This window comes from Lynx rufus, unplaced genomic scaffold (genome assembly GCF_022079265.1).
Source record: "Lynx rufus isolate CCGP_SWC_20201006 ecotype Redwood Valley unplaced genomic scaffold, mLynRuf1.p SCAF_16, whole genome shotgun sequence".
NCBI lineage: Eukaryota > Metazoa > Chordata > Mammalia > Carnivora > Felidae > Lynx > Lynx rufus.
The window spans coordinates 17,124,418-17,151,460 of NW_025814830.1; the positions used below are offsets into that span (position 1 = coordinate 17,124,418).

General features: G+C 44.3%; 1 non-coding gene across 1 annotated transcript; it reads left to right on the forward strand.

Annotated features, from left to right (window-relative positions):
* The first annotated feature begins 15,122 nt into the window (after positions 1 to 15,122).
* Positions 15,123 to 15,231, forward strand: LOC124511988 (U6 spliceosomal RNA). Its single transcript, XR_006962026.1, has one exon. It is a non-coding gene; the product is annotated as a U6 spliceosomal RNA (small nuclear RNA).
* The last annotated feature ends 11,812 nt before the right edge of the window (positions 15,232 to 27,043 follow it).

The window sequence follows — 27,043 nt, forward strand, 5'->3', positions numbered from 1 at the left end:
TTTTTTTCCTTGTTTTGCTCCTGGACATTAGCTCTGTCATGGGAGATTCTGACGTGCAGGCATATTATTTTTATCTCGAAAGAAAAGAAAAATATGGTTTGCTCTCCTTTTTCCTTAAGGTCTTGTTCATTCATTATGTTCCCTGCCTGTCTCAGAGAGAGAAATTGATCTCCGCCTGGAAAGGCGTGGCCAGCTCGCGGCTCTCCAGAGGGAGAGCGTCTCCGCAGAGCTGGGGGCTCTTGGTGGGTGCAGGTTTGCCCCCGAAGCGGGGGAGGTGGGGACAGGGCGCCCCCCGGAGACCACACCGAAGGTGCGGGAATGCGGGGATCGCAACACCTGCGTTCAACGCCAGTTCTGTCCCTTAACAACCATGCGATGCTAGGGAAGGACTTACCTGCTGATTAAAGCATGAGAAACTCAAAGGTAAACCCACCTGACCCAGCTCTCCAGATACCCAACGTCCCCCGGAGTGGCCAACCCTCCTGAGACACACACGAGGCCCCTGGTTTGGCAACATGAAAATATCACCTGCACAGGTTGGTTCATGCGTGTGGAGAAAAGCAATGTGGAAGCTTCCAGACATCGTACAAAATGTTTTCCGCGGGGTCTTGCCAGTGACAGTTATGGAAGTCTGCGGAGGGCCCGGGAGGACACCGCCATTGGGGTTGGGGCCCAGCCTCCCGGTCACTGGAGGCTCGGTCACAGGGCGCCTTGGGTTCACACCGAGGTCAAGGCCTCCGAGGCTTCTTTCCCACGGGCCTGAGCCACATCTCCCCCCCTGCGTGCAAAGGTGAAGAGTGTGGGGAGGCTGAAGCATGGGTGTTCTGCTTCCTCCTCGGGGTGGTGGGCTTTCCCCCCGGGGGGAGGCCCGCTGCCTGCGGGCCTCTCGGGAGACACCAGTTAGACAAGCGTCAGCGCCAGGGTGTGGGCTGTTCCCGCATCCTGCCAGGAGGCGCCCCAAGTCAGGTGAGCCCACGGGTCCCGCGCCCCCGGAGGCCAGAGGGTGATCCACATCTAGGCCGGCTCCTCAGAGGGCAGGAGGGCGGGGCTCCTCTAATTCCATCTGATCCATTTATGAATACTTGCAGTAGCCTCCTGTCACGGAGCCTGAGTTTCTGGAAGAAACACTCCGACCTTGTATCCCTGAATCGTGGAGAAGGAGAGAAGGATGCAAAGTTCCTCTGGCGCCGGGCGGCCCAGACTTCCTCCAGGATTATTCACTTTACATTCTTTTTAAAAATAAACTTCCTTTTAAATGTTCCAATCCAGTTATTTACTTTTAAAGGAAAGTATTTGCCAATTTAATAGCTGGATCCGTATCAGTAGCCGTAAAGAGGGGATAGTTCTGAAGTGGTTACAATGCCCAGCCCGTCGGCCCACTCTGCTGCCCCCAGAGTCTCACGCACACACACACACACACACACACACACGCGCGCGCGCGCGCGCGCGCGCAGCACGGTGCGTACGACACACACCCATCCCACACATCCCACAAGACGCACATGCGTGAAACGGTACACGACACCGAGAACACGTGGTACGCGAACTACGCACGCTCACCCCACACAACGCCCAGGCGCACAACCACGTGACCGCTGCCAGACTAACACCGTGCGGGCACCCGCCGTAGTCGCGCAGCGCACACAGAGCGCAGGCGCGCGCCGGCCACACCCAACGTACACGCCCTGAATCCTGCTGCGCACAGAACACACCCCCACCGCAACGCCTGCGAAACTAGCACACGGCGCAGCCACGTCTGCCACAACACGCAGCAGGTGCGATGTGCGGGCACACGCGCGCAGAGTCCACACTCTTGAGAGAAAGAAAGGTGGATGGAAAGCCCAGGAAGTGGTGTTTTGGGTAATTATCCATTTCCTTGCAGTGCTTTTCCGCATTGTCTAAATTTCCTACAAGGGGCAGGTATCGCTTTATAACATGAGGAGAGGATCACCATTTTGTCAGCCAGTGGTTCCTTCCTGTGGCAGCCCCTGGCCCCCGTGGATCGGTGCCCCGATGCCCGTTATGTTGGGTTCCTGGCAGAGGAAGTTGCTGGTGGCCTGGGGAATCCAGGGATTTTCTGCGAGGGCGTCGCTCAGCCCTTGGCCCCTCCATCTGCCCTGCATCGAATATAATTTGGCTGCAAGGATGCCAGGGTAGGGGGCCCAGGCTCTGGCTCCCTGCAGGGTCTCTGGCTCAGTCCTACCACCCTACCCCACTCTCCCATCATTTTGTTCAGTGGAATGGGGTTTGTTTATTTGCAATTACTTTGTGTATTTACTTATTTTGAGTTTATTATATTTTGTTTATATGTTTGTTTATTTTGAGAGAGACAGAGAGAGAGACTGCACTTGTGTGTAAGTTGGGGGAAGGGCACAGAGGGAGAGAGAGGCAGAGAATCCTAAGCAGGCTCTGTGCTGTCAGTGTAGAGCCCGACTCAGGGCTCGATCCCACGAGCCGTGAGATCATGACCTGAGCCGAAATCAAGAGTCGGACGCTTAACTGATGGAGTCAACCAGGTGCCCCTACTGATATATTTTCATAGATTACAATTGCAGAGGGCTGACCCGATGTCCAGAGGCTATTAGCCACAGTGATGCATAATATTCAAGCAGAATTGTGGTCAAGGGTGCAAACTTTGTCTCCCGCATTCTCCATCAGGTTGAAGAGCGCGAAAGAGTGGGCTTTCACCTTCTGGCTTCACAATTTGTTCTGTTGAGTCGGTACGTCACCTGATCTCTTGTAGGCTCCCGGAGCCACATGCTTCGCCTTCTGATGGCAGCCCAGAGTCCCTGAGAAGTGTCGCTTTGGTAACTGGAGACCTTCCAAGCTCCCTGCTCCTTTTGGGGGCAGTGATGACACGTCTGGATTCGAGAAGGAGCAAAGGCCCTGGGGCTCAATAAGCATGGTTGTGTTGCCATCCTGAGGCGAGACACCTGGACAAGATATGTGAATACTAGGGTTTCTGATACTAATACAAACTTGTTCCAATCCAATCCAACAGCAATACCAGGGTTACTATTTTCCCTCTGAGCAAGGCTCGAACAACGTGTCAGTCTCCGACGGGACAGTAAATACTATACGAGGAATAAAATCAGGTTTCTTATTTTGTCTGTGTTATCCGAGAAGCCGAGGAGATCACAGACATTGGGTGCACGATGCCAATGCTGGTGATTTCGTAAACAAGCTAAGAAAGGGTAATGAGCAAGGAGACGCACACACACGGGTGTATCCACCAGATGGACTTTGGCGGTGTGAGGGAACACGGACATGGAAACTGGAGCCTGAGGTGTAACAGCGGATGAGCAAAGCTAGGGCTGAGAAAACGAGTTCACGCCAAAGGAACAGCACGCATGGGCACCCTGAGGCAGGAGAGGACAGACGACGCACAGGACCTCAAAGGAGCAGAGTGGTGACAAAAGGGAAAGCCGGTGAGCCCACACTGGCTGAGACTGAAGGGCTGGGGCGGGATGCAGACCAGGAAGCCACATCAGGCTTTGGTGTTTATGTGCCGGGCAATGTGACACGTGAAGGACGTGTTTTCAACAAGTATGCAGCAGTATGTAAGGCATTCATGAATATGAAAAAGAATACGACCCACACCACCTGGGCTCAACATCTCTGTGCCTCCAGGTGGAGTCTTGTTGGCTTGATCTGTGCTCTAGTGGGTGGACCCCTCTGCACCCCCCCCCCCACTGGCTTCCTCTTGAATTCGTCCAGGGGGAGCCCAGCAGGAGACTGGAGGACACAGCGAGTGAGGGATTGATTAGGTCAGGCTCCATCTATGCAGCCCTTTTGTTCCTGGTAACTGCCTCTTGAGCTCAGCCGGTGGGAAACACCCCAAGGGCCCTTGTGGTGTCCCAGCACCCTGACCTTACCTTTGTAAACAGCCCCTCAAAACTTAGTCGAGTGTGCCTGCTGTTTCCTGCAAGGACCCACCTCCTGGCCTCAGGAATGAAGGACAGGGACATTTGTGTGTCTCTCCTCTGTTAAAACCCCTTCTTGTCCCCCAAAAGTAACCACTGTACTTCATGCTGTGTTCTCATCCCCTTGCTTGGTTTTCTGCTCTTAGCCCCTCACTTACAGCCGCAGCTCCCAGCGCTCTGCCCTGCACTTTCTATTCCAGTTAAGTCTTGGGATCAACTCCCAGTTTTCAGCAATAGCATTTTTTCGTTGTTTTTGTTTTGTCTGAGGACTTGCTCTGGCCATCAAAGTCTGCTTTGTCCCCATCACCGCATGCCAGAAGTACCCGGGAATTAATACCTCCTCCTAGCAGCCCTCAAACAAATATGGACGGGAGTTGGTGCATAAATACTCCAGCTCCCTCACCTCTCCGATGAGATATCCTGGGACACAGGGTTTCTCTGGAGGATTAAGCTCTGCTTACCCAGCAAGGAATGTGCTTTGACACTGCCCTCTCACTGGCTCCCTTCCCCTCCCTCTCACTACCTCTCTTCCTGACTTGTGTTTTCTAAGATCGGCTTTTAATTTTTTTTTAAAGTTTATTTATTTTTGACAGAGAGAGAGACAGAGCATGAGTGGAGGAGGGGCAGAGAGAGGGAGACACAGGATCAGAAGCAGGCTCCAGGCTCTGAGCTGTCAGCACAGAGCCCGACGCGGGGCTCGAACTCACGGACCTCGAGATCATGACCTGAGCCGAAGTTGGACGCTCAACCGACCGGGCCACCCAGGTGCCCCAAGGCTCTTAATTTTTTTTTTTTTTTAAATTTAATGTTTATTTATTTTTGAGAGATGGGGCACAAGTCAGGGAGGGGCAGAGAGGACACACAGAATCCGAAGCAGGCTCCAGGCTCCGAGCTGTCAGCACAGAGCCTGATGCCAGGCTTGAACTCACAAGCCGTGAGATCATGATCGGATCCGAAGTCAGACACTAAACCGACTGAGTCACCCAGGCACCTTAATCAGCTCTTAATTTTACCTCACATTCCCTTTTGTGCAAGAAGAGGTATGTATCTTTAAGCAAACAAAGTATTTTGCATACTTCTAGGCTTTCTAAAATTGATATTACATTGCCTGAAATTTTCTGTAACTGGTATCTGTTCTATATCGTGTTTGTTAGATTCGCCCATAATAGTATCAGTTTCTGTGATTTGTTCATTTTCACTGCTGCATAATATTTCATCGCACACACAGTCATTCCCCTTTGATGGGCCCATAAATGTTTCTTTTGCTATTTGAAGCAATACCGCTAAGAACATTCTTATCTTCATATCTTTTTTGTCTATGTAACAGGTTTTCTTGGCTAAAAACCTAAGAATAGAATTGGTGGCTTCTAGGGGATGCAAGTTTTCAGATATAGTTGTTCTCTAGAGTGGTTGTACCAAATGATATGCTCTCTAGCAGTGTTTATGATTTCTGTTGCTCTCTATCTTGCCAACACTCGATATTGTCTGACTTTCCAACACCTTCTGGTGCTGGGAGGTATCATTAGAGTTTCAAATTGCATTTCCTTGGTTAATGGGAGGTTGAACATGTTTTCATAGGTATGGAGGGGGTAATTTTTGTGAATGGCTGGTTAATAATTTTTCTTTGGGGTTGATTTTCCTGTATTTTAATTGTTTTCAAACCTTTCAACATTCTGTGTATAATTATTTCTTGATTAGATAAATATTAGATACTAGACATATCTTCCAGTCTGTGGCTTATCTCCTCATCCTCTTACGGCGGCTTTGAATGAACAGAAGCACTACAGAACTTAAATGTGGAAACCGTGGCATGATGTGGTTGTGCTTTTATAAAGGACTCTCTGGCGCTGACGAATGGACTGGAAAGTGGTTAAGGGAGAACCAGTAGAGGAAAACCCACTGGGGACCACTGGCTGTAACAAATCAGAAGGAATAGTTGGTAGTCGAACTAAGGAAAAGACAATGAAAACGGAGAGTAACTAGTACATCCAAGAGAGATCTTGGAGAAGATTTTACGAGATTTTATAAAGATGAGAAAGAAGTAGACGTTAAAAGTCACTGCCTGGAATTCAGGTTCCAGCCAAGATGGGGTAGCAGGGTGCAGGCTGATCTTCCTACCTGAAAAAGAGAGACAAAATATATATTTGAAAAGTCGCATTGACTATGAGGCAATAGAAGACCCAGATTCCTAAGAGATGGGAAATAAATTAGGAGATCCCTAAATGAGATGCCCCCGCCCGGGAAGAGGTTCCAGACCATAGTGAAGGGAAAGGGAGCTGCAAGGCAAAAATGGGAAAATTTACAAGTGTAATCAGAGATCTCACACCACCACTCTCTCATTATTGATAAGAGAAGTTGAGAGAAAAATCATTAAGGATATAGAAGATTTAAACAGTACTACCGACCAACTTTCCGTGATCAGTCTCTATAGAACCTTCGGTCAAACAGTAGTGGAACACACTATTTAAATTGTAACTGGGGCTTTACCAAGACAGAATATGCGCTAGACCGCAACGATAAACCCCAGTGAATGTGAAAGGATCCGTATACTGTCAAATATATGTTCTCCAGCCACAGTAGTGGTTAGAAATAATAACGGACAAATATGTGAAAGATGTCCCAATATTTGGAAAATAAACAACACGCTTCTACGTAACCTGTTTGTCAAAAACTACATAAAAGTAGAAATGTGGAAGGATTTTGAGCTGAATGGAATGAAAATACAGTACACAAATGCTTCTGAGAAGCTGATTAAAACAGCATTTGGAGGGAAATTTATAGCACTAAACATCTATATATAGAAAAGAAGAAAGATCTCAAACAAATTACCTCAGCTTTCAGCTTAAGAAACTAGAAAAAGAAAAGCAAATGAAACTCAAAGTAAGCAGAAGAAATGAAATAATATAAATCAGAGTGGAAATCAATGAACTAGGAAACAGAAAAACAATCCAAAAAAATAAATGGAACAATAACTATTTTCTCTGAGAAGTTGAATAAAGTCAGTAAATCTCCGGCTATTCTGATCTGGAAAACAAAGAGCAAAGGCAATAATTACCAATATCAAAAGTGAGAGTACTCTTTCTATGGATATTAAGAAGTTAATAAAGGGATATTATAGGTACCTATATATAAATTATATATATATAACTATATATAAATTATATATGTATAATTTATATATAAATAACTATAAATAAATTAGTTGACTTAAATGAAATAGAGAGATTTCTCAAAAGACAAAACCACCAAAAATTACTCAAGAAGAATTAGATAGCATGAGTAGCCCTATATCTATTAAAGAAAATGGAATTTTAGTTAACAGCCTTCCTTCAGTCCATTCAGTTTCACTTGTGAGATCTACCAAGCATTGAAAGAAGAAATGGTGCCAGTTCTACACAAGCATCTACAGAAAATGGAAGAGGAAATTATGCTTCCCAGCACATTCCATAAGACCAGAATGATCCTGATACTACAAATCAGACAAAAAGTGTATAAGATAATTAAAGTCCAATATCCCTCATGAACATAGATGTAAAAGTTCTTAACTTTGTTTTAGTAAATCAAATTAAAGAAGTATAAAGGGTAATGCATCATGAGGAGAGATTTGGGAAACAATGAGTGAAGTGAGGTGGAGGGAGGGATTTTTGTAGTGAGAGACTGAATTGTGTTTAAATACTTCATGGGCAGGAACCAGCACTCACAGAGGCAAAAATGGATGGCCCCAACATTTTTAGATTGGAGTTTGTCAACTCTGGTTGTGTATTCAAATTGTCTGGGGAACTTTAAAAAAATCCTGATGCCCCAGCCACTATCCCTATCTACTCCCCTACCCTGCACCTCCCAAGCTGTCACTCCCTTCTGGAATGAGACTGGGATTTTCTCCTTCTCCTTCTCCTTCTCCTTCCCTTTCTCCTTCCCCTTCCCATTTCCCTCCCCTTCCCTTCCCCTTCCCCTTCGCCTTCCCCTTCCCCTTCCTCTTTCCCTTCTCCTTCCCCTTCCCCTTCCCCTTTTCCTTCCCCTTCCCCTTCTCCTTCCCCTTCTCCTTCTCCTTCTCCTCCTTCTCCTTCCCCTTCCCCTTCCCCTTCCCCTTCCCCTTTTCCTTCCCCTTCCCCTCCCCCTCCCCCTCCCCCTCCTCCTTCTCCTTCTTCATCATCATCGTCTTCTTCTTCTAAATAAGAGCTCATTAGGGATTCAAATGTGTAGCCATGATTAAGAACCTTGTGGGGGGGTGGCAAAAAGAGTGAAGGGAAGTAGGATACAGACTTCCAGTTATGGAAGGAATAAATCACAGGAATAAAAGAAACACCATAAGGGAATATAGTCAATGACATTGTAATGGTGTTGTGTGGTGACAGATGGTCGCTACACTTGTGAACAGAACATAATGTACAAACTTGTCAAATCACTATGTTGTACACCTGAAACTAATGCAACATTGAACATTGTGTGTCAGTTATACTAAAAAAAAGAAAAAAAGAGAAAAGAATCATTGTTTTGAAAGATACGGTCTGGGATCCCAATCATAGGCGAAGCAATTTGCCTCAGGTGTGAGGAAAGCTGCTCATTATAGCAGGAAGGAAGGAAGGAGGGAACAGGTGCAGGTAAGTTTGAGAGCTTGATGGGGAACATTAAGGTAGGTCCGCTTAGTTGTCTTACATTTTTAGGAATCTCTACAAAAGTGATCATATAATTCTTTTAAAAATACTATTATTGCAGTATGGTTAACATACAATATTATATTCGTTGCAGAAGTACACATAGTATTTCGACAATTCTATGCATTACTCAGTGCTCACTGTGGCAAGTGTAGTCACCATCTGTCACCAACAACATTATTACCATGTTATTGACTATATTCCCTATGCTATTCCCTCTTAATTCTCTTCATCTGTTTCACTCACCCTCTTCTCCCACCCCTCTGGCAACCACCAGTTTGTTCTCTGTATTCATGAGTCTGTTTTTTTGGTTGTTTGTTCATTTGATTTGTTTTTTAGATTTCACATATTTGTGAAATCATGTGATAACTGTCTTTTTCAATATGACTTTTTTTCACTTGGCACAATACCCTCTAGGTCTATTAATGTACTCCCAAATGGCAAGATCTCATCCTTTTTCATGGTTTAGTCGATATTACGTTGTATATATGTATGTATGTACTACGTGTTCCTTTTCATTCATCTGTTGATGGGCATGTGAGTTGCTTCCATATCTTGGCTATTGTAAATAATGCTGCAGTGAACATAAGGGTGCATATATCTTTAAGAATTAGTGTTTTCATTTTCTTTGGATAAATACCCAGTAGTAGAATTACTGGATCATATGGTATTTCTACTTTCAATTTTTTGAAGGAACCTACATACTGTTTTCCATAGTGGTGGCACCAATTTACATGAGGGTTTCCCTCATGTACAGTGAGGGTGCATGAGGGTTTCCCTTTCTCCATATCACTTTTCTCCATATCACTTGCTATTTCTTATCCATTTGATGATAGCCATTCTGACAGGTATGAGATGATCTTTCCTTGTGGCTTTGATTTGCATTTCCCTGATGATTAGTGATGTTGAGCATCTTTTCATGTGCCTATTGGCCATCTGGATTTCTTCTTTGGAAAAATGTCTATTCAGATCCTCTGCCCATTTTTTATTTGAAATGTTTTTTTTGTTTGTTTGTTTTGTTTTGTTTTATTTTTGGTATTAAGCTGTATAAGTTCTATATATATATATATATATATATATATATATATATATATATATTTTGAATATTCACCCCTTTATCAGACATATCACTTGCAAATATTTTTTTCCCATTCTGTAGGTTACATTTTTGTTTTGTTGGTTTCCTTTTCTATTGCAAAAGCTTTTTATTTTGGTGTAGTCCCAATAGTTTATTTGGGACATATTGCTTGTCTTCTTTTAGGAATTTTATTGTTTCAGCTATTGCATTTAGGTTTTAAATCAATTTTGCTGATTTTTGTGTATTGTGTAAGAATTGGTCCAGTTTCATTTTTTTTGCATGTAGCTGTCTTGTTTTCCCAGCATCATTTATTGAAAACACTCTTTTTCCCTATTGTATATTCTTGCCTCCACTATTGCAGATTAATTGACCATATCAGTGTGGTTTATTTCTGGGCTCTCTATTCTGTTCCATTGATCTATATGTCTATAAAAATAGACATAGACATAAAAATAGACATAAAAATGTAGGTACCATACTGTTTTGATTACTATAGCTTTGTAGTATATCTTGAAATCTGGTGTTGTGATACCTCCAGCTGTGTTCTTTCTCAAGATGGCTTTGGCTATTTGAGTTTTTTTGTAGTTTCATACAAATTTTAGGATTATTTTTTCTAGTTCTATGAAAAACGCTATTGGTATTTTGATAGGGATTGCATCACATCTGTAGATTGCCTCAGGTAGTGTGGTCATTTTAACAATAATAATACTTCTAATCCATGAGCATGGCATATCTTTCCATTTGTTTGTGGTCACCTTCATTTTCTTTCATTAGTATCTTATAGTTTTCAGAGTATAAGTCTTTTACTTGCTTGGTCAAATTTATTCCTAGGTATTTTATTCTTTTTGGTGCAATTTTAAATGGGATTGTTTTCTTAATTTTTCCTGCGAATTCAGAAGTATAGAAATGCCATGTCATCCACAAATAGTGCAAATTTTATTTTTTCCTTACCAATTTGGATGTCTTTTTTTTTCTTGTCTGCTGCACCTAGGACTTCCAATACTATGTTGAGTAAAAGTGGTGAGAACGAATACCCTTGTCTTGTTCCTGATCTTAGACGAACTCTAAGTTCTCAGTTTTTCACCACAGAGTGTGACGTAAGCTGTGAGTTTTTTATATATGGTCTTTATTATGTTGAGGTATGTTTCCTCTAAACCTACTTTGTTGAGAGTTTTTATCATGTATGGGTATTATACTTTGTCAAAGGCTTTTTCTGCGCCTATTGAGGTAATCATATGGTTTTAATCCTTCCTCTTGTTAATGTGATGTATCATGTTGATTGATTTGTGAATATTAACCATTTGTATTCCTGGAATAAATCCCACATGATTGTGGTGAATGATCCTTTTAAAGTATTGTTGAATTCAGTTTGCTAGTATTTTGTTGAGGATTTTTACATCTATGTTCATCAGGGATATTGGCTTGGAGTTTTTTCTTTTCTTTTTTTGTAGTGTCTTCATTTGGTTTTGGTATCAGAGTAATGCTGGCCTGATAGAATGAATTTGGAAGCTTTCCTTCCTCTGTTTTTTTTGGAATATATCCATAACGTATTTAGAAAATTTTGTTTTATTTCTAAACACTGTGGATTTAAAAATATATTTCATACTTGCTAATTTCTAATTTAATTTTAATAATTTAATTCTATTATAGTCAGAGAAAATACTCTGCATGATTTCAATGTATAATATTTGCTGAGTCTTTTTAAATCTCTCAACAAATGGTCTATCTTGGTGAATGCTCCATGTGCGCTTGAAATAAATATGGATTTTGCTGTTGGATGGAGTGTTTTATTAGGCTCAGTTAGGTTAAATTGGTTGATTATATCCAGATATTCATTTTCCTTACGGATTTTTGTTGTTGTTAACTTGTTCTATTAACCACCGGCAAGAGAATAAAAATCTTCAGTTACAATTCTAAATTTGTCTATTTCTCCCTCTAGTTTTGTGAATTTTTATTTCATGTATTTTGAGGATCTGTTGTTATGTGCACATGCATTCAGGGTAGGTCCTTTACGAGTTGAACCTTTATCAATATTAAATGTCCCTCTTTATCTTTAGAAGTATTTTTTACTTTGAAATCCTGTCTGATATTAATATAGCTGCATAGCCTTTCTTGTTCTTATTATTTGCGTATCTCTTTTCATCCTTTTACTTTTAAACTTATCTCTGTCTTTATATTTAAAGAGTGTTCGTTATAGGCAGCGTATAGTTTGGTCTCAATATCTTACCTGAACATTAATGACACTTAGTAGTATTATTGATGTCAGGCTTAAGTCTACCAATGTATTTTCCTATTTGCTAGTTGTTCATTTCTTTCCACTTTTGGATTAATGGAGAATTTTTAGTGTTTCATTTTTTAATCAAAGTATAACTGACATATGATGTTAGTTCCAGGTGTACAACGTAATGATTCAACGTTTGTATATTTTGTAAAATGATCACCACAAGAAGTTTAGTTAACATCTCTCACTTTATTTTTTTATTTAAAAAAAATTTTTTTTAACGTTTATTTATTTTTGAGACAGAGAGAGACAGAGCATGAATGGGGGAGGGGCAGAGAGAGAGGGAGACACAGAATCCAAAGCAGGCTCCAGGCTCTGAGCCATCAGCCCAGAGCCCGACCCGGGGCTCGAACTCATGGACCGCGAGATCGTGACCTGAGCTGAAGTCGGACGTTTAACCGACCGAGCCACCCAGGCGCCCCACCATCTCTCACTTTATAAAGTTACAAATTTTTTTTTTCTTACGATGAGAACTTTTAAGATTTCTTTTCTTAGCAACTTTCAAATTTGCAACACAATATTATTGACTGTTATCACCATGCCTCTCGTTACATCCCCATGATTTACTTATTTTATAACTGGAAGTTTGTACTTTTTTTTAATTTTATTTTTTTAAATTTACATCCAAATGAGTTAGTATATAGTGCAATGATGATTTCAGGAGTAGATTCCTTAGTGCCCCTTACCCATTTAGCCCATCCCCCCCCACCCCCTCCAGTAACCCTCTGTTTGTTCTCCATATTTAAGAGTCTCTTCTGTTTTGTTCCCCTCCCTGTTTTTGTATTATTTTTGTTTCCCTTCCCTTATGTTCATCTGTTTTGTCTCTTAAAGTCCTGATATGGGTGAAGTCATATGATATTTGTCTTTCTCTGACTGACTAATTTCGCTTAGCATAATACCCTCCAGTTCCCTCCATGTAGTTGCAAATGGCAAGGGATGAATGTATAAAGAAGTTGTGGTATATATATATATATATATATATATATATATATTAGAAAAATGTACGTTTTGACCACCTTCACTTGTTTCACCCACCTCCTGCTCTCTCCCCTCTGGCAACCACAGTCTAATCTCTGTACCTGTAAATTTTGCTCTGTTTTTGTTTTTTCATTTGTTTTGTTTTTCATATTCCAAGGGTAAGTGAAGTCGTATGGTATTTATGTTTCTTTGCCAGACTTATTTCATTTAGCATAGCCTTCATTTATTTCACTTATCCTCAGGGTCCATCCATGTTGTCTCAAATGGCAAGATTTTATTCTTTTTTATGGCTGAGTAGTATTCCATGGTATCCATATATCTATCTCACGCTTTCTTTATCCTCTCATCCATTGATGGACGCTTGGGTTCTTTCCACAGTTAGGCTGTTATGTTGCAACGAACATAAAAGTGCACATATCTTTTCAATTAGTGTATTTATTTTCTCCAGACATATACCCAGAAGTGGAATTACTGGATCATAAGGTAGTTTTATTTTTAGTTTTTGAGAAACTTCCATACTGTTTTTCATAGTGGATGCATCATTTTCCACTCCCACCAACAGTGAGTGAAGCTTCTCTTTTCTCCACATCCTTGGCTATTTCTTATCTTTTTTTTTTTTTTTTTAAATTTTTTTTTTCAACGTTTTTTATTTATTTTTTTTGGGACAGAGAGAAACAGAGCATGAACGGGGGAGGGGCAGAGAGAGAGGGAGACACAGAATCGGAAACAGGCTCCAGGCTCCGAGCCATCAGCCCAGAGCCTGACGCGGGGCTCGAACTCACAGACCGCGAGATCGTGGCCTGGCTGAAGTCGGATGCTTAACCGACTGCGCCACCCAGGCGCCCCTCTTATCTTTTTTTAAATAATAGCCATTCTTACAGGTGTGAGGTGATACCTCATTGTGGTTTTGATTTGCATTTTCCTGATGATTAGTGATGTTGAACATCTTGTCATGTGCCTGTTGGCCATCTGTATGCTCTCCTTGGAAAAATGTCTATTCAGGTCCTCTACCTATTTCTTATTTGGAGGATGATGATGATGATGATGATGCATGATGTATGATTTCTTTATGTATTTTAGATATTAACCTCTTACCATATATATGATTTGCAGTTACCTTCTCCCTTTCAGTAGGTTGCCCTTTTATTTTGTTGATGATTTACTGGCTACGTACAGTTTCTTACTTTGCCGTAGTCCTATTTGTTTATCTTTACTTATGTGGTCAATGCCTTTGGAGTCAGGTGCAAAAGAATATATCCAAAAGTGATGGCAAGGAACTTACTGCTTTTTTCTCTTCTAGGAGTTTTATTATCTCTTGTCTTACATTCAAGGATTTAATCCATCTTGAGTTCATTTTTGTGTGTGGTGTAAGATAGCGGTCTGGTTTCATATTTTTTGCATGTGGCTCTCAGTGAGGCACTTCTCAACCATGACAGCAATGCCATATTCCATGTAGTATGGAAAAATAAGAGGATGTATGATTTTTAAGTCAATGAATGTATAAAAATGTACCTATTGTATAGGCAACTTCTTACGTAAATTCCCCAAATCTCTCCCTCCTGGTATCACACCCTTTTGTAATCTCCCACTCTTGAGTGAGCAACTTAGAAAGTTGCTTTGAATGAATAAAATACAGCAAAATTAACGGGCAATTATTTCATGATTAGTTCACAAAGGATTCCTAACACTCTTTTGCATTTTCTCTGCTTGCTTGTTATGATGAAGTAAGCGGCAATACAGAGAGGGCCATGAGGCAACAAATGGAGGGCTGGCTCTTACCAACAGCCAAAGAGAAAATAAGGCCCCAATTGCAAGGGCTTGCAAGAAACTGAATCTTGCCAACAACCACATCAGTGAGCTTGGACATGAATCGTTCTCTGGTTGACCCTTCGGAAAAAAACTTCAGCCTCAAATGTCATCTAAGGGTAGTCTTAGAGACTTAGAGAACCCAGAAAAGCCATGACTAGATATCACAAACATTGTGATATTATAAATGTTGTTGCCTTAAGTCCTTAAGGGTTGGGATAATTTGGTACACAGCGATAGATTAACAATACATTTCTCCTATCTACTATTTTTGGACATTCCTCCCCACTCTTTTATTTGATGTTGTAAATAATGCTGAAGTAAATAGCCTTGGGCACATCTTCTTCATCTTCAGAAGTGAATTTCCGTAAGTGGGGTTGATGAGTCTAAAGGTGTGAGCAGTGCTCACTTTGGTAGTGCATCTAATAAAAACTTGGAATGATACAGGGAAGACTGACATGGCCACTGCATAAGGATGACGTGTATACTCATGAAGTGTTCCATATTGTTTACAAAGCCTTAAAAGCAATTCAGTGGAGGAAGGACAGTCTTTTTCAACAAATGGTGCTGGAGGGAGGGGACCTCCATAAGTAAGAAAATGAACCTCAACCTGAACTTCACATCATGTACACAAATCAACTCAAAATGGATTATGGACTTCCATTCAAAACGTGAAACTATAAAGCCTTCAGGGAAAAAAAAAACACTTTGCATCTAAGGCAAGACAAAGAGTCCTTAGACCTGGCACCAAAAGCACACTTTAGAAAATAAAAAGTTGATAAATTAAGTCTTGTCAAAGTTAAACACTCATCTTTTGTGAAAGTCTAGGTGAAGAAGATGAAAACAAGCAACCTATTGGGAGTAAACATTTACAAATCACATGTCCCACAAAGGAATAGTATCTAAAATATATAAAGAACACTGAAAACTCAGTAGCAAAAAAAAAAAAAAAAGTCAAATTAGAAAATGGGCAAAAGGCACAAACAGACTTTTCAATGAAGATGATATGCAGATGGCAAACACACACATGAAAGATGTTCAGCATTATGAGCCATCAGGGAAATGCAAATTAAAACCATAATGAGATATCACTACATATGGATCAGAATGGAGAAAATAAAAAACAGTGACATTACCAAATGCTGGCAAGCACGCAGAGGCACTCGATTACTAATACATTGTTGGTGGGAATATAAGATGATATACCCACTCTTGAAAACAGTTTGGCAGTTTCTTATAAAACTAAACATGAAATTACCATATGAATCAAAAACTGTACTCTTGGACATTTATCCCAGAGACATAAAAACTGTATTCACACAAGCACCTGTACATCAATGCTTTTGGTGGCTGTATTCACAGTAACCCCAAGCTAGGAACAGCTCTGATGTCCTTCAGCAAGAGAATGGTTAAGCCATGGTACATATATACATGGAATATTACTAAGCAACACAGATAAAAGAACTATTGATATGTAGAGTGACTTAGCTGGGTCTCCAGGGAGTTATTCTGAGTGAAAAAAGAAATCCACTCTCCAAGTGTTACATACCATGTGATTCTTTGATATACAAATTTTGAGATGACAAAGTTTTATAAATGGAGAATAGTTTCCAGGGGTTAGGGATGGAGGAAGTGGGGAGTAGGAGGGAGAATAGGATTGTAAAAGGGCAATATGAGGGATTCTGGTGTTGATGGGATCGTTCTGTGTCTTGCCTGTGGGGACAGATATATATACCTATAAATGCGATTGAGTTGTATAGAACTGAATACAATCTACACTCAAATGAACACAAGTAAAACTAGAGGCATCTGAATGACGTCAGTGGGTTTTATCTATGTCAATATCTTGGTTGTGATATTGTACTATAGTTTGCAAGATGTTACCGCTGGTGAAAACTATGAAAAAGGAACATGGATCTCTCTCTATTATTACTTTCAACTGAATATGAATCTACAAGTATCTCAATAAAACTTCCAAGTTTTCTTTTTGTTTTCTGCTTTTTTTTTTTTTTAAGAGAGAAGGTGTGAACAGGGAGGGGCAGAGGGAAAGGGAGAGGAAGAGAGAGATAGTCTCTCTCTCTCTCTCTCTCCCTCTCTCTCTCCACCTTGCATGGAGCCTGACTTGGGGCTTCATCTCATGACTGAGGTGTAATCAAGAGTCATACATTTAACTGACTGAGCTGCCCAAGCACCCCAAAACTTACAATTAAAAACAGTTTTTTAAATGCTTGTTTATGGGGCGCCTGGGTGGCGTAGTCGGTTAAGCGTCCGACTTCAGCCAGGTCACGATCTCGCGGTCCGTGAGTTCGAGCCCCGCGTCGGGCTCTGGGCTGATGGCTCAGAGCCTGGAGCCTGTTTCCGATTCTGTGTCTCCCTCTCTCTCTGCCCCTCCCCCGTTCATACTCTGTCTCTCTCTGTCCCAAAAAATAAATAAACGTTGAAAAAAAATATTAAATGCTTATTTATTTTTGAGAGAGGAGAGAGAGAGAGTGTGTGAGTAGGGGAGAGGCAGAGAGAGAGGGAGATACAGAGCACAAAGCACGTTCCAGGCTCTGAGCTGTCAGCACAGAGTCCAATGTGGGGCTTAAGCTCATGAACCGTGAGATCATGACCCAAGTCGAAGTTGGACACTTAACTGACTGTGCCACCCAGGCGCCCCATTTTAAGATGAGATGAGCATTTTTATAATTTTAAACATACTGACAAATTTTTACTCCAAGAAGAACGCAACAGTTTTTAATTCTGCTCACCATATAAATGAGTTAGTTCACGAGTGCTCTCACTATGATGGATCTGTCAGTTCTTAGCCCATGTTAATATGATAGGAAACTCTATGCAACCAACATTAAGCAGGAGAAGAAAGTGGTTTTGCACTGATAAAAAAATCACTTCTTGGGGTACCTAGGTGGCTCAGTCACTTAAGGGTCTGACTCTTGATCTCAGTCATGTCTTGATCTCAGGGTTGTGAGTTAAGCCCCGAGTTGGGCTCCATGCTGGGAGTGAATCCTACTTAAAAGAAATTCCCGTCTCCAGAATTGTCGTATAATTACATATCATATATAATTCTTTTTTTTTTCTTCTATAAAATTTTATTTATTTATTTTGAGATAGAGAGAGAGTGTGCAAGTGAGCAGAGGAGGGGCAGAGAAGACAGAGAGAGAGAGAGAATCCCAAGCAGGCTCCATGCTGTCAGTACAGAGCCCAATTTGGGGCTCAAACTCACCAACCGTGCGATCACAACCTGAGCCAAAATCAAGAGTTGGTTGCTGAACTGACTAAGCCACCCAGGTGCCCCTATATATAATTCTTATATAATCCTTATATAATGCTTACATAATTCTTATATAATTAATGACTGTTTAAATCCTTCTACAACATAGCACAGACGTATATGAAGCAAAATGACATGACAATAACAATAATACTGTTATTACTCACTAATTACAGTAGAGAACAATCTGAAACACTACCAACAAGGTTGATTCCGTATCTAAATCAAAGCCTACATATATCTGTATCTGTGTGTCACAAAACAAAAATAGTCACTTTCAACTGTTGGTGGGATATTAAGAATTAAACACACACACAACAGATAACTTTAGAAAACCTAAAGAATAGAGGTACCAGGGTGGCTCAGTAGGTTAAGGGCCTGACTCTTGATCTCGGCTCAGGTCACGATCTCACATTTCATGGGATCCAGCTCCGTGTTGGGCTCTGTGCTGACAGCACGGAGCCTGCTTGGGATTCTCTCTCTCCCTCTCACTCTCTGCCCCTCCCTGGCTTGCGCATGTACGCTCTTTCTCTTTCAGAATAAATAAATAAACGTTAAAAAAAACAATAAGGACACCTGAGTGGCTCAATTGGTTAAGCGTCCAACTTTAGCTCAGGTCATGATCTCACAGTTCATGGTTTCCAGCCCTGCGTTGTGCTCTGTGCTGAAAGCTCAGAGCCTGGAGCCTGCTTGGATTCTGTGTCTCCCTGTCTCTCTGCTCCTCCCCCTGCTTGCTCTCTCTCTCTCTCTCTCTCTCAAAATAAATAAACATTAAAAAAAATAAAAAATCAGAAAAAACCCAAGAAAAGAAATAATTCAAGCCAAATTATAAAACCAGAATATAGTAAAAGTAAAAAAAAAAAAAGAAAAATAAAAAGGAAAAAAGACAACTTCAGGCTGAAGAAAATCAGTCTAATTGCAACTTAAAAAAAGTTTTCTGAATACTCACGTATTAAAGAGGGAACCCAAGTTGAAGGTATGCTTCATTTCTAAACACTCAAGGTTGAAAAGGACTGAATTATGCAACTAAAGAGGCCATAAATTGAAAAAAGAAAGACAAAAAGCTGCGGTGGATACAAAAATGGGCGCACATTCCTCCTTTCGTGTCAGCCAAGCTGTCAGGTGGGTCCTCCCATGCTTACTGCTCTTGACCAAGGGGGTTACTTTAGCCAATGGACTATGGAAAACATGCTTCCGGCCGAGACCCGAACAGCACGTTCGGCCTCCCTGTCTTGCTTTGACCACCACGCAAAGAAGCCAGGGCTCGGTTGCTGCACGATGACAGCCATGTGGCCCAGTTGGCCTCGTCACCCTGGCCAACAGCCTGCCAGCTGCTAGCCTTATGACCGAGGCCACCTTAGATCTTCTAGCCCCCGGCCCACTCACCAGCTGATCAGAAATACTTGAGCGAGCCTACCGGGGACGCGCTGAACCAGTTTGAACCACAAGAACCCCTCAGCCAACACGCGGAGGCATGAGCTAAATGCATGGTGGTCCTATCTAGGTCCTACGTCTTGGGGTGGTTTGCGACCCAGCAAAGGCTGTGGCATGAAAACATCAGGGTAAAAAACAGAGGCCGTTGTCGCAAAGTCCACAAGTATCACTACTCTTCTGTCGTCCCTGCTAATGAAATAAACGATGCAAATGGCCTTAAATGGTAAGTGGGAGGCTGAAGAATTCTAAGAAGTGCCTGGAGTCAGGCTGGGAGCAGGGAATAGCCCCCAGCAGGGGCTCTCCTTAGAGCCCATGCCCCGAGGTGGAGCATTCACTCTGATGGCTTCTATGTCTGCTTTTTACACCAGGTATTGGGCCAACTGACGTGAGAACAGGAGGATCCACACACTCAGGACCCACTGGCTTGGGTCCACCAGGTTGGGTGGGCATGGGGACTTACCACCCTCACGGGCTGGTCAGGCCCCTGCTCTCCATGCAGGGGCCCTGCGACTAAGTAGAGACAAGGCCCGGTAATGGGAGCAAACTGTGCCTGGAGGAGCCCGAATGAACCAAGAGTCAGCTCACAGGCTGACCCCAAGGCCAAGAGCCCCCTCGCAGGTCCTCGACACGTGTGGATAGGTGTGTATGCATTGAAAACGTCGCATGCACAAGGTAGTGTGCTGATGCTAAGGTGCCTGGGACTACCCTATGCGTGATTCAAGTTTCCCCGGGCTTAGAGCATTTGTGTGCAGAAGAACCCAGCATCTTTTGCAGACGGTGTGGCAGAGCCGGCTGGCTTAGTCTCAAGCCATCTGAACGGAAGTCAAGGATTTCTGCAGGGACCTGTCTTCCACAGGTGCTCCTGCGGTATCGTAAACAAGATGGAAGGGACAGGCTACATCTGTCTGTTTGCAATAAAAAAAAAAACCCTTAAGAACAGTCAAGATGGTGCAGAGGCACCACATCTGTCACAGTGGGACCAGCGGCCGCCAGCAGTTTTTATTTGCCTTTGTTTGTGCAGCTGAGAGGCGGGCTTGGTGGGAGGGTTACAGAGCTGGCTGCCCGGGTGTCAGCAGTACGAGGACAATGAGAGCCACGCCTGGCCCCGTAGGATCAGGAGCTGCCCTATCCCAGGGCTGGTGACCTCTCCTTGGCCCAAGACGATCACTGCCTCCAGGGCACGTCACCTCTGCCTCCCCGTGGCACAGGAGCTTCCCACGCATTAGGAAAGTCCCCAGTGAGACAAAACAATGAGACAATGAAGCAATGAGACAATGAGACAAAAGTCAAAATCAAATTCTCTTTTCCAAAACTAACAATTTAAAGGTAAGCTGGGGTTACCATGTCTGCTTTCCTGATTGTAGGATCTGGAAGTTCTGGGTAAGTTCCCTGCAGCCGTGGTTTCCTCCTTGGCCACGGCCATGTGTGTGACCCAGTCTTTTGGAAATGGTGAGCTCCCGGGGGGAGGCAGGACGTCAGCTAGCTTTGTTTTTGAAGTTGCCCCCCCCCCCCCGCCCCAGTCTGGAGCTCGGATGCCCTCAGGTTGTTCGCTCACCGTAAGCCCCAGGTCAGCAAAGTCAGCTCCAGAGGATTTCTAGAGATTCCTTCCAACGGTCAGTCTCTCTTGTGAGGCCTTTGGATTCTTCAAAGCTCCGCACTTGAGCATCTCTGTGGCAGGTGGACCACAGGAGGGTGAGCCACGTGATGACTCACACTGTCAGCATATGCCACTTATTAGCTTTGTGAGTCTTCTAGAAACTCTGAGTGAAAAGACTTAGAAATCAGGACGGGCAGTAAAAACCAATCACTCAGATAAACAGACAAATGGATAAACCCTAGAATTTCACTGGTGAGGTTGTGCGTGCCCGTGTTGCCATCCAGTCAGGGATATGCGCGCACTGCCTCACCTATCCCAGGAATTGTACACCCTCCCTTCGCAAACCTTGGTCCTTCTTCTTCCGAGCTTTGTTGTCAACCCTGAACAATGGCTTCTCCTCTCGGCTTCTCCTCCAGCTTCCAACGCACTGGAGGGCTCTGGGGACCCGACGCGTCTTCCATTCACCCGGCCAGCTTCCCTCTGTCCTTCGTGTCCTGCATCTTCACGGGTGGCAGCAGTTGGGAGGCCACCGACACAAGAAGCTTCAAGGATGCCACTCCTGAACCAGAGCGTTCGTGAACGCTGGTATTGTCAACGTGGTCTCTGTTGACCCATCTGCCCACAAGAGGGAATCTTCCCTTAGCTTTGAGTTGAATTTATTTTTGTTCTGTGAGCTGCAGAAGTCCAGACCCATAATGCCTATCTAAAAATCTAGGCGTATCAAAAGCAAACCTTCGCTCTATAAACAAGATTAGCCATCTCCCAATTTCGGTGTATAAATTGGCTTTCGACGTGGACTTCCTCCTCTGCAGTACTCCTTCACTGCAAGGCATCATTGCACGAGGGTAACATTGGCAAAAAGAAAAGCAACACAACAAAATACTTAATTTCATTAATCTGTTTAGCCATACCAATATAATGAGGCATAATATTGATTTTCTTACTTAGGATTTAAAATCTCTCCTTCTTTCCGCAGAATTAAACGCTTCAAACTGATATTCCACCTCTTTACAGTCCCATCTTTAATTTAGTTGTTATAATTAGGCATTAACGGGTGTCAGTAGGATAGCCAGTTAGAGACCATTCTGTTCTGCTTGTCTTGATTATCACAGTTTAGATGTAAAGTAAATTAGAATGAAAGACTATACAGTCCAATTACAGATAAAAGCAGCAAACTGCACTGTTGTAATTAGATGCCAGGACTATTTTTCTTAGATTTTGTCTCTCGGAGGGCCCTTCCTGTAGCTACTTGGCTGGAGCCACTGCTAAAAGATTTCAGAATGGATCTGACTTGTTGCGGCCATATTGTCTCTTCCAAAACTTGAGCCTCTGACTGCACAACTTCCTCAGCCAGAACCCGGGAGGACTTGCTGGGGTGTCTCTCCCCTCGGAGCTGGGGGTCTGCAGCCATCCCTGCCTTCGCTGCCTGGGAACCTCAGGTCAACCTTGAAAGGACAGGGTCAGTTTCTTTGTGTGTCTATCCAGCTGTCCCTATCCCTCACCCTCCTATCCTTCCTCCGTCTTTTTCTCTCTTCCACTTCCTCCTTGATGTCAAAGCTTGGGTATCACCCTGAGTTTTGGGCCCAGAACGGTGGTCAGAACCATGCTTTTGGAGCACCTGGGTAGCTCAGTCTATTGAGGGTCTGACTTTGGTTCGGGTCATGATCTCGCAGTTCATGAGTTGGAGCCCCACACTGGGCTCACCGCTGTCAGTGCAGAGCCCGCTTGGGATCTCTCTGCCCCTCCCCTGCTTGCGCTTTCTCTCTCTCAAAAATAAACCAACATTACAAAACGAAGAAAAAAACATGCTTTCAACCCTGGTGTGGCATTTTCTGGAAGTGCAGATATGCTAAGTACCGCTTATCTTGGAACGGAGAAAACCGGCCAAGTCAAATGTAGCCACTGACACAGTGACGTAGAGATAGCATGACCCATTCATTCACTTAAAAAACATGAACTGACTGCCCACCCCGCCAAGTGTGAGGCTAGACGGGGGGGTTCACAGACACACACCTGCTAAGGGTTAGGTCCTCAAGGCCCGGTGAACGTGGGGCAGCCATGGCGCAGATAGTGATAATACACTGTGAAGTAAACCTCTGTGTCCCATCCCATGCGAGAGGTGAGAAATCTACCGTCACCGTAGGCTACGATAGTTGTTTTGAAGGATGCGAGGAAATTATTTCGGTGGGTAGAGACGCAAGAGGGAGTTCCAGAAGGACTACTGTGTTCAGGTCAAAGGCACAGAGGTGGTCTCAGGTGGCAGAATGTTGTGGGAAATGAAACCCCAGGCAGTAGACAGGGCGGGCCCTGAAGGATCTTGTGAATGCCACGGAAGGAGATGGCTCAGTTAGGGTCTGTGTCATGGGAAAATGTCCATGGCACCTCCCAGAATAGACTCTCCAGTGTTTGGTGCTATTGAAATCCTGGCACAGACTGACCTCTCCGAACTCCATCGAAGAACCTTGGGATTCCAGGCCCAGTGGGGAAATTTCTAGCAGTCAAACCACCCAAGATGTGACGGGCTGAGAATCAGTCAGCTTCCTAGCTCTTTACCCATTCTGCGACAGGCTAGATCCCCATTACCCAGGCCCCAAATGGCGAAGGGAGGAGACGCCTTCTTCCTCACCACGTGGGAGCCTAGCGTCACTGGCTTCTGTGCAGAGACCACGGCTGTCCGAATCCACCAGGCATTCGCTGTAAGTCAGAGGGTGCCAGCATCTGTTGCACATACATTCACGGGAGAAGCTTAATCTTGGCATTGCGTAGATCTGATATTTCCTGGAGTCTTTTGTAAAGCACTCCCACGTCAGAGCGAGTGAGGTCGCTCTGCTGAACCCGAGGGCTGAGCATACAGTAATCTGTGTTTTTCTCAAAGTACATCCCAGCCATCCGCCCTCTCCATTTTCTTACTAGGCAATCCACTGGGACATCTCCGTGCAGATTTGGGCCGGCCACACTTCTGTCAGCTAAAAGGAAAGGCATCTGAATAGTTGGAATAGTCTGGTGGTGAGGGCACCAGCCTGATCTTCCCTTAGGTAGGTCTCAGGTTCAGGTTCCTCTGACGGCATGCCCTCGCAGAGCACTGAGTGGATTCTGGGGTGTAAAGGGATGCGACTTTTGTGTAACAAGGCTTGTAAACCTAAACTAGGTACTTTAGGCGGCAGTCTTCCGTCGAAGCGGGGGTCTGTGCCAACAAGTGAAGACTGATTGAAGAGAGATGGAATGTCATCTTCCGAGTTAGTCTTTACCAACAGATCTCAAGGGTAGTTCAGTCATGTGGGATTTCAACCCTGGGTCCTGCCTTTGGGACTCTGCTCCTTTGAAAGATGTGATTCACTGTTTCCGGCTGCAGTCTACCAGGGATAGGGGTCATCACGAGTCTGAGCTCTGTGGGACCATCAGTCCGCTTGGCATGACCTCTGTACTGGAATCATCGCGTGTTGATCTTCCATGCTAAAGTGACACTGCGGAGGGAAACGCCACTATCCCACCCAATCCTGCCGTCCCTGGCACATTTTTAAAGCGAGCTGATCCCGTCGGGGGAAGGAGGATCATACTCGACAATGTGTGAGTTCATAGGGGCCCAAGGCGCTTTAAGTCTCCAGACTTCTGGGTCACGTTTCATGCCCCACTAAGGAGCTGGTTAGTCCTCTGGGGTGGTGTTGTGGAAACCGACATGTCACCTGTCTCCACTCCAACACGTGCACACACAGGCGCCCATATCCGCACACACTGGGCGTCTAGCAAAAGCCGAAGAGAAAACCTATTTCCTGCAAATGTTCTAGAGACCCCCTGTTAACTTAGGAAGGTCCCTTTTTTCCACGATGAATTCATTTCCCAAAGATCAGTCAAGGTGTGATCCAGGCATATATTTTCTTTTGCGACCAAGCGGATCTGACCTCTTGCTAATTTTGCCTACAATTAGTTTGCTGTAATTACCGCCACTTACAATTCAGTCTGCTTTCACTAAAAAAAATTATTGTTCGTGGGGTCATAAAACTCTTTAAAAATTGCCTAATGAAAAATGGAGCCTGGGGAATGTCGCACAAGATAAGCCCGGCCATTAAATCCCGGACTTCCTGTGTGCACGAGGTAGTAGTTTGGGCTGGGGGCTCCTCGGCAGGGTGTGTGTGTGTGTGCGTGTGCGTGTGCAGGTGCGTGTCTGCGTGTGTGTGGTGGGGATGGAGGAGTGTGTGGAGCAGCCTTCTTAACATGTTCTCATTCCTTTAGACTGACAGAGGGCCAGGGGCCGAGAGCGAGAAGGCCTTCACGGTGAAGAAGACAAGGGGGAACAGAATGAGGATGCCAGGCCATGGGGCTGTCGGGGTAGTCAGTCCTTTGCAGGGTGTTCAGGGCTAGATGTCCTAACGTATGGCTGGCAGGGCAAGTCCTCCCCCAGTCGGGCCTGAAGCTCCCACCCCCAGATATAAGAGCTGCCCCTAAGCCCACTGACCAGCTCAGCTTTGCCTCTTCAGCTGAGAGCGGACCGTTCCTGCACAGAAGGTGAGTGAGAGAGAAAAGGTAAGATTCCGAGGAGCCCGCTGGTCTGGGAGCGTAAAACCTGGCAGGGCTCGGAGGCTGGGCATCTGGCAAAAGGGTTTTCCTCAGTGCGTCGCCACGCGTTCTCAACAAGCCCCGGAGCTTCCCTGAAGAAGTTTCTAGTTGCATTAATCCTTATTCTCCGGACCGCACAGTTTGGTCGGGGCAGCAAGACGTAAACCGTGGAAGAGCACAGGAGAGAACGAAGGGCGCGTTGGGGCAAATGGTGCCTGGAGGTTTGGTTGTGGCCTAGCGGTGCGTTTGGTCTGTGCATAGGGTTCTTTCTAAGTTCACAAATTTGAAATGAGGGTTTGTGGATTCCCTTGAAAACTTGGGGGATCTGGCCATCAGCAACCAGCATGTACTGGCTGAAGCCTGTGCTTGGGTTTGCCACGGGCTCTCACTTGGCCTGTGGCCTCACGCCTCCTTCCCTTTACTGATTCCCTTTTGCCTGCCTGGCCCCCATTCCCAGGGTGGTCCCCACAGTATGCTCTAGGTCCCCAACCCATCTGGCCTGTGAAGTTAAATCTAGCAAAGCTCCAAAGATCATGCTAGTGCCCCCCTCAAAGGGCTTCCCGTCACATTCACAATAAAATCCAAACTCCTTGGCAGACCCCACGAGGCCACTGCCATCTGCCCCGTCCTGTCCTCTGGGCTCATCTGCCCCATCTCTGCCCCCACTGACCTCACTCCAGCCACACCAGCCTCCCCTGAAGGAGCCTGGGCCGCTCCCTACCTGGAGGTCCCCCCCACCTTTGCGTGACTCTATTCCTAGAGGGGATTCCTGGAGAGGCCACCTGCTCACCACCTGCCCCCCTCCCCATGGCTCTCTGCTCACCAGCCTTTATTCCATCATGGTATCCATCACTGTTGATATTAGGCCCCAAGACTAGTGTTCTGATGGAACTGTGCACCTACCAGCTCTATGACCTTGAGCAAGCCACCTAGCCCTTCCGTGTCCCACCCCCCTCATCTGAAATGAGAGAAGATCGTACTGCCTCATGCCCTGGGTATAAGGATGAAACAAGACAATACTTGTAAAGGGCTTAGAATGGTATTTGGTAGAGAGAAGGTTGGCCATTGACTTTTCTATGATTGCATTCATATAATATTTCATTATATAATTTGTAGAGTTTACATTTACTCTGTAAGAACAATTAGTAGGAGTGTGTTACTTCCTACGAACCGATGCAGAAGCCTGCACACAGCTCAAACTAGGGATCGAACTGCATGTCCCAACCTGTATTCCACATCGTGCCAGGAAAATGACACAGTTGTGTGTGAGTGCTGAATATTATCTTTTCATAAATGTATGACCCACAACTTTGTCATCTCCTGCAACACTCTTTATTTATTTATTTACTTCTTTCTTTCTTTGTTTATTTAATTTCTATTGATTTTGAGAGAGAGAATGCGCATGCATGCGCACAAGCGGGGACAGGGCAGAGAGAGAGGGGTGGGGAGAGAGAGAGAGAGAGAGA